Consider the following 13980-nt stretch of genomic DNA (forward strand, 5'->3'; position numbering starts at 1 on the left):
GCAGAGATCCACAGCCAAACCCCAGGTGGAGCTCCAGGAGTCCAACTGGCGAGAAAGAGAAGGGATTATATGAGCAAGCGATATTGAGACTATGATTGGAAAAAGCTCAGGAACAAATAGCCAAACTAGCAGAAACGCATCAACTGTGAACCAATAACTGAGGAGCCCCCATGGAACTGGACCTGGCCCTCTGGATAAGTGAGACAGTTGATTGGCTTGAACTGTTTAGGAAGCCCCCAAGCAGTGGGACCTGGACCTGTCCTTGGTGCATGAGCTGGCTTTTTTGAACCTAGGGCCTATGCTGAGACATTTTGCTCAGCCTTGGTGCAGGGAGGAGGGGGACTGGACCTGCCTCAGCTGAATCTACCAGACTGGGCTGAATCCCCAGGCGAGACCTTGCCCTGGAGGAGGTGGGAATGGGAAATGGATTGGGGGGAGAGGGTTGGGAGATAGGAGGAGGGAGGATGGGGGAGTCTGTGGCTGATATGTAAAATTAAATTAATTTTTTTTTTTTTGTAGATAACCACATCTTTATTTTATTTTTTTATTAAGAAATTTTTTCTTTCATTTTACATACCAATGATCTCCCTCTTCCCTCTTCCCAACCCCTAGCCTCCCTGTCCCAACCCATTCCCGCTTCCCTCCTACAAGAAGGTAAGGTCTCCCACGGGGAGGAACATTTAGTAGAGGCAGGTCCAGACCGCTCCTCTTGCCCCAAGTCTGTGTGAGGTGTCTCATCATAGAAGTGGCTGGACTAGGCCTCTTGCATAGTGAGACAGTTGTGTAGCATGATCTGCTTGGGGGCCCCCTGGCAGTAGGATCAGAGTCCATCCCTGGTGCATGAGCAGGCCCTTTAGAGCCTACTTCTATGATAACCACATCTTAATACTTAAGAGAATAAGGCATTAGTTTCTTCTTACCCACTAATGACTCAAATTTTACCTGCAATTCATAGTTGTATATAAATTGCTAATCTGCTCATAAAACTAGCTAAGAACATAGTATCTACTTTTTATTCTACCCTTGATATTGAAATGATTAAGTTGGCAACTCAATTTTTTTCTCCCTCATGGCTCATTACAGAGATACTCTGTTGATCTACTGAGTCATGAAAACACTCAGTTGACTGATTGGAAATTATTAATGGGATCACTGGCCTTAAATTGTCTCCCTTTACAAACAAAATATTCTAGCTAATAGCCATTTTATTTGATCAGTAGATGAGCTTATTCTTTTTTTTTTTTTTTTTTTTTTTTTGTTTTGTTTTTGAGGTTTCTCTTTTAATAAAGGAGTTGTCTTTTTCCTTTAAGGGATGACATATTTCAAACCAATGAAATATTGCATGCAAAATACATAATAGAGTTCATTTCTTGGATACTTAAATTGTTTCTCACAATCAATATTACACTGTTCTGAAATACAACAGGCTGTCAAAATCTAACAATTATGTGAAAATAAGTCCATCTTTGGAACCACATTTTAATCTTGAACTCTTATACATTATCTCCTACTTTTTTGCCTTTTTAAAATTTTAGTTGATTTTTTCCCCAAACACTATACTCTTTTTTTTTTTTTTTAATTTATTTTAATTTATTTTGCAATACAATTCAGTTCTACATATCGGTCACGGATTCCCTTGTTCTCCCCCCTCCCGTCCCCCTCACCTTCCCCCCAACGCCCCCCCCCCCCATTCCCATCTCCTCCAGGGCAAAGCCTTCCCCACAGACTGAGGTCAACCTGGTAGACTCAGTCCAGGTAGGTCTAGCTGTTTGAAACCTGGGGCCTATGCAGGATTGTTTGGCTCGGCCTGGGAGGAGGGAAATTAAATTAATTTAAAAAAAGATTTCACATTCTGTTTACACTGCTTAATTACTGTCCCCAATAATTCACATAGGAGGAGAAAGAGCATCATATTATGATACTTTTAGAATTTTATACTATGGATCAGAATACAAAATATACACATATCATTGATATGGTGTCTTGTTACATATGCTAGTATGGCCTCAAACTTGTTTTATCTTGCTGAGATACATGTTACATGCTTGTGTCACCACTTTTAGCAACTGTTCTCAAATTTCGATAGACTACCTTCCATTCAAATAAGAAAGCTCTTTTTTGAGAGATTAGTTTCATGAGAAACATTCTTGTTTCTTTTGAGGTCAACCAAACAGCCAGAAGCAACACTGCATGTGATGATATGAAGGAATAGAGAGGAAATGAGAGATATACAGATGTGAGTAAAGAGGATGTACTTAAACAAATTTGATGCATTTGAGCACCAGATTAGATTACATTTTATTGGGTCAAATGATTTTGAGTGGTACAGAAAACTCTTCACTCAATACAGGGCATCTCAAAGGCAGACCAAAAAACATGAAGGGGGACCTGTAGATAAGTCATTTAAAACAATAAAGACTTGGAAGATTTTTAGAACAGAGTGAAGACCATAGCATGAGTAACAACAGCAAAACTACTGAGACTCTCTTATATGAGTATACAAGTACATATGTGGAACTATAAGAGTTACTAAATAGTTAATATAAACTAACATTTACAAGGGAAATAGTTTGATAGGAAACAATTTGTTAGTGAGATAAACATGAGTAATATCAGATAGAACCCATACAAATATAACATTTTGTCCATGATTTAAACAGTAAATACTGAGATTGAAATATTTTACATAATGGGACTCTGCCTCAGTTCTGTTGCCAAACACAGATGGCAATATTAAATTTGTTTATTTTTCCAGAGGTTTCAAGTTTCAAGATCCAGTGATGATCTTTGACCAGTGACAATAGGAAGTACCTCCAACATTTAATGCTTTTCAAAATTCAGAACAAATGTCAAACCAAGAGAGATATTATAGAAGTTGACAACAGAGCTTTGATATCTAGGTCATGCATTTCTTATCAAATTCTTTAAATATGTACTTTCATATAGCATTATAGTTCATTTTTTCTTAAAAATGATTTGATAAACAGAGCTGTTACAATACAGCTTCTCCAATAAAATCACATTAACTTGTCTCATCTGATTGATTAATAAGGCCACTGATGATTTTGCAGATTAAAGAAACTTCTAAATTTATCCTTGTCAGAATTTTAGTGATTTCTTCCAAATTGAGACATTCCCTCATAGAGAAAGGAGGCAAGTAGGAGGCTCATAAATACAAAAAAAAAATATATATGTTTCATGCCAAAACTTTCAAGGCATAGCAGCCTGCCTACTAGGTTCCCCAAAGCTTTATAAGTAGCAAGAGTTGCTGGAGAAAGATAGTCTCCAACCATCAGAAATGACTAGTCACTCAGGAAGCACCAGGGTGGATGCTGACCTGCATTATCACCCATGCAAAACAAGGATTTATCAGTGATACAGTTGCCTTCAGTGGTGCACATTCTGTGAGTAACCCATAACCCATACACCTGTAAGAAATCCAATAAGCTCACAAATTTAAGCAAAAGCCAAAGGCAATTATGTCCTCAGTCTTTTGTTATTGTCCTAATAGATATGAATGAATATTTGTTCTTGTCACCCCAGAAAAATCATATGTTAAATTACAACAGCATTAAAAACAACATTAATAAATACTATAAGTAACTCTGGTGATACATATTACAACTACTTGACTAATGTGCACATCATAGTTAATCCCAATTTCATGAATTAAATAATCACCTTACATTTTAGTATTTATTTTTTTTTGTAGATATTATAATGTAATTACATCATTTCCCCTTCCTTTTCCTCCCTGCACCCCTGCAGTATCTTTCAAATTCTGGGCCTCTGTTTTTCATTATTTGTTCGTGTGTGTGTGTGTGTGTGTGTGTGTGTGTGTGTGTGTGTGTGTGTGTGTGTTTGTGTGTGTGCGTGTGTGTGTGTGTGTGTGTGTGTGTGTGTGTGTGTGTGTGTGTGTGTATGTATGTATGTATACATTCCTAAATACATAAATACAACCTACTCACTCTAGACAATGTTACTTGTATGTATATATTTTTCAGGATTGATCATGTGATCTACAATAAGAAATCCATTTGCTCTTTGCTAGGGAAAAACCTTTCTCCTGCTCTCAGAATTCTTTATCTGCCTCTAGTTGTTGGTGTAGGGTTAAGGCTGTGTGAGCTTTCTCCTGTCCACATCCTGTCTACATTGCCATGTTTATCCCTGCTGTCCTTATGAAGTTAATATTTAGGCCATCATGTAGTTAAGACTTTATGAGTATAACTCTGACTTGGCTAGAAGACACAATGTTCCAACAACCTCCTTGATTGTCTGGATCCTAGGTTTTCCAGCCCCTTTTCTGCAAGCAACTTTGGAGCCTTAGATGCAGTTGTGTGGTAACTGTATCAGTGGAACTGGGCTACACAGTTATGAATTATGATTTGGTTTGGTTTTCTATAATGGTCCCTGACTCTTGAAAAGAGAATTTCCTTGATGAGCACTGAGGATCACACTCTTTTTGTAGGTATGTTGACCACTATTTAAAATGCAGTCAGAAATTGTTTTGGTTTAGTAAAGTGGCAGTTTCAGGTTCTCCTCCAATATTCAGGACTTCCCCAACTCTGGGAAACTGGCTAGGTTTCTAGTACCATGCATGGTTTCTTCTTGTTGAGGGATGTTTAAAGAACAGCTAGAGAGCTGTGGGCTACTGCGAAGATATGTGTGCCACCATTGCACCTTTAGGGCTGTTGTGCCACACCAGTCTTTGTTGTGGTTTATAGACACCATAGATAGTTAGGACTGCTATTCGGTTCTCTCCTTTGGAAGGTGCCTTGTGCTTCTGTAGTGTGGATGACAATGGAGGGCAATAGCAACAGCCTATGGTGTTTCAGGAGTCTGTTGTAGAACCCTGACCAGAAACTCAAAAGAAGGCTTTTAATGCCTGGTGTGGGTGTTTGTTAGATAATCATGATTCTTAAAGGAACATTGTCAGCCCAGTTGAAAACATTTCATTTAGACTTTATTTGTATATGTTGTTGGGGGTTTTTACTCTTTTGGGGGGGGCATAACCCAGCTCCCTAATAATTTACACATGGAAGCCTATTATTACTTATGAACGTTCAGCCTTAACTTGACTTAGTTTCTGGCTGGCTTTTCTTAACATATCCTGTCTGCCTTTTGCCTCTGGGCTTTTCCCGTTCTCCTACTTCTGTTTGTTACTCTTATTCCGTGGCTTGCTGTATAGCTGGGTGACTGGCTCCTTGAGTCCTCTTCCTTCTCTGGCTCCTAAATTTATCTCTCCTCCCAGTTTTCTGGGAGTATATAGCCCCATCTATCCTTTCTCCTACCTTACTATTGGCCAGTTCTTTATTAAACCATCAGTTGTTATACACAGGCACATTACAGCTTCACAAAGTTAAACAAATGCAGCATAAACAAAAGTAACACACCTTAAAGTAATATTCTACTGCATGTATGTTTATGCACTGGCTTATATGTATTATATTTATTTTTAGGTAGATAGTTAAAAGTATGATTCCTTATGACCTTTTCAGACATATATACTATTATTTTACCCTCCTTCTTCTGTGTTTACCCCCCTCTCTCTTTCCCAGTTAGACATCCCCCATTTTTATCATCACATTTACCCTGCTCTTCCCTTCTCTATTGCTCACTCATTAGCAGTTTTCCTGCTTTCTCTTCCTGGTTTCTGCAGTTATTCCAGGCTATGTATTCACTTTTTTTAAGATTTAAAGCTATGGCCCTTACTATACTTTCAATTCAATACCAGAACATCGTTGAATTTTAAAATATTTTTGATAATTTTGCACATGAGTACATTGTATTTACATCATTTCCACCCTTCCCTCACTACCTCTAACTCTTTCCTCCTCATTCCCTCTAAGATTCATGACTTTTTCTTCTGTAATTATTATTGCTTTACAAATACATATACTTTGGAGGCTTGAATGAGATATTCCTCAAGAATCTTGAGAATTTGAATACTTGATCCCCAGTTGGTGGCTCTATCACTTCAATCTCTACCTTCTAACAATAGGTGATTGTGAGTGCTCAACTTCAGATGGGCCATGTATATGAGTAACCGCCATCCAAGGCTCAGAGAACACTGCAGAAGAGCAGGCAGAGAAGTAATATGAGTCATAGAAAGGGGAGGAAAGTTGTGAAGTTCTGTCTCCTGGAATGACATACCAGATATACACCAGCTTTGGCTAGCTGTTAAAGATCTACATATGATGAAGCCAGTCAAAATTTTAACATGGGCTGCAAAATGCTAATCCAAGGTCCTGCCTCTGACTGTGTAGTTACTGTTAACCTACGCTTACTAAGGAAGGAGGAGTCACTATGCTTTGTACATGTGGCCACAGGTAGGTTGCTCATGACTCAGTATGTGGACCACAACCTTTTACATATTGTCAGCACTAACTGGATTCAAGATGGGAAGGGAATAATAGTTATAATTATTTTAAAGAATGTATGAATTTGAGAGGGAATTGCTTGGTGAAACCTAGAAAGAATTGGATGGAGGTGGTGCAGATGTATGTATAAAATCAAAATATGTTGGATACATGTATGAAAATTTCAAACTATAAAAAAGTTTTATTAAAAAATTCTTTCTTTCTTTTCATCCATAAACGTTTACTTGGTCCATATTTCAGTATTTCTATTTCTGTATACAGTCTCAATATCTCAGTGTCAGATTTCCGGAGACCGTATGTGGCTGGTGACAGATAGAATCTTGTTGAGCCATCCTAATCCACAACATGACTTCAATGATCTTAGATTGTCCCTAGGCTTCTTTTGAGAAAATTAAAAGTGTCTGCTTAGGATTCAGAACATCAGTGAGACAGATAGCATGTCCTGATTGCCCCTGGCATCCATGGATGCAGTGATTCCTTGCTATGAATTTCAACCCTAAAGAAATCTATTTTTGCATTTTGTTTCTTTTCAAAGACAGTTACATCAGAAGGACTTTCAAAAGCTATTTTACCACAAAGTACAATGAGTAGGTTGTGATATCTAACTATTTCTCAAATATCTCATAAAATAGTTACAAACCTTAAAATAATATTTCTGATTTAGAATGTATTAATAAATTGAGCATTCAAGATATAACTCAGATAATACCCTTAAAAGTTTGAAATAATATATGAAACAATCTAATACAAACTTTTTTTACTTCACATTGCTAAGATAATTATAACTTTAGGAATAAAATATAGAATTAGCTACTTTGTGTTCATTCAACACCACACTTGGCCTCTACTTTAATAGGAGGAGCAAGTGTGACCATTTCAAGATTTGATAATGTTACGCTCTGTATGCCCAGAAACTTATCCAAAATCCAAAATTTTGATAACACAAGCAACACAAGCATTTCTTTCATTAAGACTCTCCTGAATTACATGTTGTTGTGTAATTCTCAAAAAATATGCTATATATGGGGTTAAGAATAAAATTTAAACATCCATCTCGCCTTGCTCATCATAGTCTTCTCAAAACCTCCCGTATTCATCACAGTGAGACAGGAATCAGAAGAAAACCACTCCTAGAAATCAGACTTTAGCCTTCAAATGTTACTTCTGGCCTGGCCTACATGCCTGGCCAGAACTGACAAAAGATCCCACAGCCTTCAATAATCAAACTATTAGTCAGAGAACAAGTGATTAAAAATAAACATTATGGGAACGTTTTAGAATCATATATAACATTCTTTTCCTTGGCCTCAAAGCCTTATGGTCATCTCACGTTAAATGAGTCCCCCTCTCAGAGTCACAGGAATTCATAATAATCTTGAGAATTCCAATGATGTGCAGAAGTCTATTTTACATTTCTATTGAGATTGAAGCAATTTCTCTGCTGTGAGAACACCACGAACTTCAGTATATAACGGAGCAAAGTAGTTAGTCCTACATTCTCATTTCAAAGTGCAGGAGCAGAAAGACAGCAACGGAAGACAGATCATGTGCATGCTGTCCCACTCTTTGTGAGTTCATATGTGCATCAGCCCTGTTATCTCTGGAAGATGCCGGATTCCTTGGATTTATCATCACCTCTGTCTCTTATCTCCAATCCTGTACATATTGGGCATTGAGAAGAAAGGTTTAATAAAGACATCCCATTTATGGCTACATGCTCCAAGATCTGTTACTGTGTTCACATTGTTCAATTGTGGGTCTTTGTGTTAATTACTATTTATTGTAAAGAGAAGCTTCCATGGTGAGGGCTGAGCAATAGACAGACATGTGCATATAATTACAAATGATACTTTCTAAAAATATAATTTACATTTTTAAATATATAAAAATTTTGCACATAATAAAGAACTCCTAGAAACCATGTTATTAAACTAAAACCTCAATGCCAGAAGTGGGGCATCTACTAAAGAGTTAATGACCAGGGAGGCCCCACAGGTCCTCAAGATAATACAGACTCTTTTCATTACTTGGGTTGCCCACTACAATTAGATAATAATTCCCCATTGCTGAAGGCACCACGTAACTTGAACATCATAGAGAAAATAATCTGGAACTGAGCTGGAAACAACTTCTCTCCTGTGAAATTTCATAGATCAAAAAGGTGCTATGAAGTCTACTGAGAGAGAAAAATGTATAAATGTTCTTACTCAACTGTCAACCATGCTATCTATAAGATCAATGTGTCAAGTAAAATGTACCTACTTATAGCATAGTAGCAATTTGCTTATGGGGTAATTTATTGTTCTCTAATTGGATTTGAGAACAGCCCACAAGAAGGAATGCATGGCAGATACTATAAACTTTGCTCCAAATATCCTTTTATCAACTCTTTATTTTCTGCAAAATTTGTTCCTAGTAATGAGATTCTACCTATAACGAATTACATCAGCATCACAAGGTTCATGTGAATTTTGAATATTAATTGGGTTGAAATGCATTATTAGAGTTGATATAATTTTCTAATTTTGTATAATTCTTACTGTTATTTAGCTGAAATTGTCAACATAGAAAACAATCCTCTCTAAATATGAACTCAATCAACCTATTTGTTCCTGAAAAACAAGGCACATTCCATTCTGTCAATCTCTTTAGAAATTGTATTATAGAAGATATTTCAGAACCAGAGTATGTCTAAACAACCTAGGATTCTGAGAAAATGACATTTTTCTGAAACAACTCAAATGTGTTGTCATTCTATCAACACATTATCAGTTCTCTGAGTTCCACAACAAAGTTGCTGTTCATTTTCAATAACAGACTAGGGAAGTTGTGGTTGCTTACTTTGGAGTAATTTGCTTACTTTTCCATAGATTGTGCTTCTTGTTACAGTGCATATCTTTTGATTGTCTGTTACTGTAAAACGTAACTAAAGGAGTCTCTCTTCTTTCATGAATCTCTCCGGAACATATAAAGTTCAGATTAAAGAGTAGTTATTTGTAACTGAAAATATTACTAATTTTGAACCATAGGAGAGTTAGCTTTTTCCTAGATAATTTCAATTTAGTATAACTCAAGAAAAACAGAAGGAGTTTACAAACTTTAATATCATTTCAATCATCTAATAAAATAGTTGAAGGTGCAAGTTTCTGTCCCGCCAGCAACTCCCAAATATCTGGCAGCTGCTTCCCAAATAATTGACTCGGAGGATTAATATTACTTATAAATGCTTGCCTGGTAACTAAGGCTTATACCAACTAGCTCTTACACTTAAATTACCCATAATTCTTATCTATGTTTAGCCACGTGGCTTGGTAACTTTTCTCAGTACATTCTCAACTTGCTTCTTCTGCATCTGGCTGGTGACACCTGACTGTGCCCTTCCTCTTCCCAGAATTCCACTAGTCTGACTCAATTGACCAATCAGCTTTATTGTTAACAATGAGCATGATCCTCAATATTCTGTTACCATAAAATATAACAAAATGATACTATCAGAACTAAAGGATTCTTGCTTCAGATTAGAGAATACTTATATATAAAACTGAAAATATTTACTTATTTTGAACCATAAGAGATCTAGCTTTTCCCTGGATAACTTCAATTTTTAGTATAACCCAAGAGAAGCAGAAGGACTCTAAAAGCCTTAGTAACATTTCAATTACCTAATAAAACAGGTGCAGTGATATAAAATATAAAGGATGAAATGATCAACTACAAACAATAGGTACTACTGAAGAGATATTAAGTAGTGACACCTTGATAAATCAAGGCATCACAATAAAGACTCCTTTTTATACATTCACTATTATTTATAAGAGAAGAAAATAACTTCTGCATGTAGGTGTGAGCATCCAGGTATAAACACTGAGGGAAAGATACATTGGTGTTTTCAAAGCTATATGACTAAAACTTCACAGTGCACAGTTCTGGCATCAGCCAAGTGGTTCCAAGCCAACATTCCTCTTCCAAGCATCTGTTTTCTCTACAGACTTTTGTCACATTCAGGGACATTTCATTCTCCTTAGTAAGATTAACACATTTCCATTAAAAAAATAAATATCTCCTGTTACTCAGTTTCTAGATCTTTAATATGTTCACTGATTTATTGCTATTATTTAAAATTCTTTAAATATTTCAGGAATTGGCCAGCCAACTGCAAAATCTGGAATGAATGGAGCAAAGAGTTCTGTGAACTTCTTTTTTGAGAAACTGAACACAATGATTTCTTCTACATGGTCTGCAAAACCAGATTATTCATGACCATGAAAATATTTTCTTCTTTTACTGTGTTCTGAGATGAAGGTCTGGCTCCAAATCTCTCCCAGGTAAGGAATCTGATGTTCTCAAGCTGCTCTGTGTTTCAGGCCATGATAGATTGCCTTAACAGACTCCTGCTGGAGCACCTTCCACCTTGCTTCTAGGAGCACTTTAGACTCCCAATGATTCTTTCTTTGAAAAATAGGACAAATGAGTGATCTACCAAATATACTGATCAGCTCTCATCACTGGGAGATGTGTCACGTAAGGTAAATATGTGGGCAGTTTTGCTTTCTGTTGAAGTCATTCTCTTCTTTGAAAATGGCAACATTGTAAAACCTCAGAGACGTGAAAAGCTGGATTATTACCTGGCAACCAAGTATTGGAGGAAAACGGCAAGCATGGCATAAATATCCCCTTTTAAGGATGGCCTCAGTATGAGCCATAAAGTGGAGAGGGGGACCTTAGTCCTGGTCAGTGCTCACAGGTCTCATTTGTTTCTTCAGTTGCATGGCAATTAAATTTCAAGGTAGCTTGCATTTGTTGGTTTTTAGCATTTTGAAACAATTTCACAGGATAGCCCAAATTTTCCTGAGACTCATCCTTGGGTCCTCCTCCTTCAGCATCTCTAGTGTTGACACTACAAACATAGATTAACAAACTGGGCTTTGACATGGGCTTTGGGGTTGATAAAGGACAATGTAATCTGCTTCTCTACCTAACAATTCAGATAAATGTGAGTCAATTCTTTATACCTTGCCCACTGGTATGTTTGCTAATTCTTTCATTGCAATAGTATACATTACACTTTCGGATTTCTATTTTAGAAAAGACACATTTTATTTCTTTATTCATTGAAAATAGATGATTTTATCATACAATATATTGATTACTGTTTCCCCTCCTTCTACTCCTCCAACTTCCTCCCCACCTCCCTTCCTATCTGGATCCACTGGAATTCTGTCTTTTATTTAAAAAGAACAGGCTTCTAAGAGACAACAGCCAAACCTGGCACAACAAAATATAATAAGATAAAACAAAAACCATCACATCAGAGTTGGACAAGGCAACCCAACAAGAAAAAAATGAGCCCTAAGAGAAGGCACTAGTATCAGAGATCCATGCATTCACACACTCATGACTTCACTAAATGTAGTAAACTGAAAGCTAGACCATATCCCCATTGTGTAGTATGTAATATGTACTATAAAACATACACAGAAGACTTGGTCCTCTTAAAAGGAGAGGAGATAGGAGTCACGTGGTGAGAGGTCATGGAGACGGCAAGAAGCAATGAACATGTTTGGGCAAGTGTCCTGTAGTAGGATGACTCATCCTTTGAGTATATGCACAAGAGTACTATAGTTGAATGTTGAGGTAGATTGACTCATAACCTACTGAGGATCACCATATTGATTTTCATATGCCTGTACAAGTTGGTACTCCCACCAGCAATAGATGAGTGTTCCTGTTATTCCACATCCTCACCAGCTTGAGCTGTCACTGGGTTATTGATGTTAGCCATTCTGACAGTTGTATGATAGAATTTTAAAGTAGTTTTGGTTTGCATTTCTCTGATTGCTAAGGATGTTGAACATTTCTTTAAATATTTCTCAGCTATTTGAGTTTCTTCTATTGAGAATTCCCTGTTCAAACAGACACATTGATCAATGGAATCAAATTGAAGACTTAGTCATAAACTACATAACTGTGTACACCTGATTTTTGAGAAAGAAGCCACAAACACTGGAAAAAAAGGGAACATCATTAGCAAATGATGTGGATCAAACTGGATGACTACATGCAGAACAGTGCAAATAGATCCATAATTATCACCCTGCACAGAACTCAACTCCAAACAGATCAAAGACCTCAACATAAAACCAGATACACTAAACCTTCTAGAAGAGAAAGTGGGGAATAGCCTCGAATGTATTGGCACAGGAGAAGATTTCTGAAGAGAACACCGATACTGCAGGCAGTAAGAGGACATTTGAGCTATGCTTTTCAGTTGTTAAATAAATGAATATGGTCCATGAATTAACCTCGTCTTTTTAGAATGCTCACAGATAAAAAGATAAGTTTTAGAAAGACATGAACAGTCATATTTTCTTATCGTTTGTTACTGTGGTACCATTTTAAAATATGATATAAAGAGGCATTCAGTTTCTGACCCACTTCCAACCTTTCCCTTGTTTGATTAATAGCATGTTGGGGAAAAAAGCTCCTGACAAAGGAATCCAAGAGGTAAGGCCACTCTACATAAAGTATGTGATCACTGTACAAATTAGAACATTTTCCTAGCCTCACCATAGATTTTAAGAATGTGAATACTGAAGACATTTCCTTAATATATGTATTTCTGAACATCATCTATCTCTGGACATCAATGAAGAATTTCCCTTCAGTGACTGTGGCAGATTAGTTTATGAGTGATGCGAATGACATTTTTCACAAACAAAAAGACTGAGATGAAGTAATGGTATGTAGAGAAGAAAGTGCTGCGGCGAGGAAGGGAATTAGTGATGTATACTAGGGTGGCGACCTTCCTTTTCCTTTGTCCAATAAGTCTAAGGATTTCTGTCCACATTTGTGCTAGTGCCTGCCTGTGTAATGAGATTTCAAATATTTAACAATTTCGTGACTATTTTTGCCTTAGTTTAAAAGATGCTTGTGATTAATTCACAGCTGATATTTTTAATTTTTGGAGGTTCTCCTCTGTCTCATGAAGTAAAATTGTAATGTCCCTGGGTGAATTTCCACAAAGATTGTCTCATATTTCACATTCTGGGTCGATCATTTCCCTCCCTGCCTTATTCTCAATTTAAAACACTCAATGGAATAAACTTTAAGTGGATATGAATCATAGAACAAGCCCTGAATATCATAACCTTTCAAAACTATCTCCTCCATTTGTGACATATCAGAATTAATGAGCATGAAAATAAAATGCCTGGGGCTGAAGCTCATAAGATCCATGGACCAGTACTGCCTGACTTTGTAAAGACTCTTTGTTCTTTGCTTCAACACTATAGTGGAAAGGTTCTTTAATGGGATAGTAATATTTGTGTGTGTGTGAAGGGTGTAGATAAAGTTATTATGTTCCTGAGTACTCAAAAAATTAGGTTGTCCTTGTTTTAACATTTGAAGTTATGTGCCATTCAATTCAATGCAGACTGTTTTTAGCAGATCACAGTTATTTAAATAAAGAGTTGGAAGTAAATAATAATTTGAGTGTATATATATTCAATGACATCCAGATATGATTATTGCATCCTATATTTTACAAATAACCATATTATAGATAGTACCTTTATTCTCTATCTTCTGACTTACTATAGAT

This window comes from Peromyscus californicus, unplaced genomic scaffold (genome assembly GCF_007827085.1).
Source record: "Peromyscus californicus insignis strain IS unplaced genomic scaffold, ASM782708v3 Scaffold_12__1_contigs__length_115047231, whole genome shotgun sequence".
NCBI lineage: Eukaryota > Metazoa > Chordata > Mammalia > Rodentia > Cricetidae > Peromyscus > Peromyscus californicus.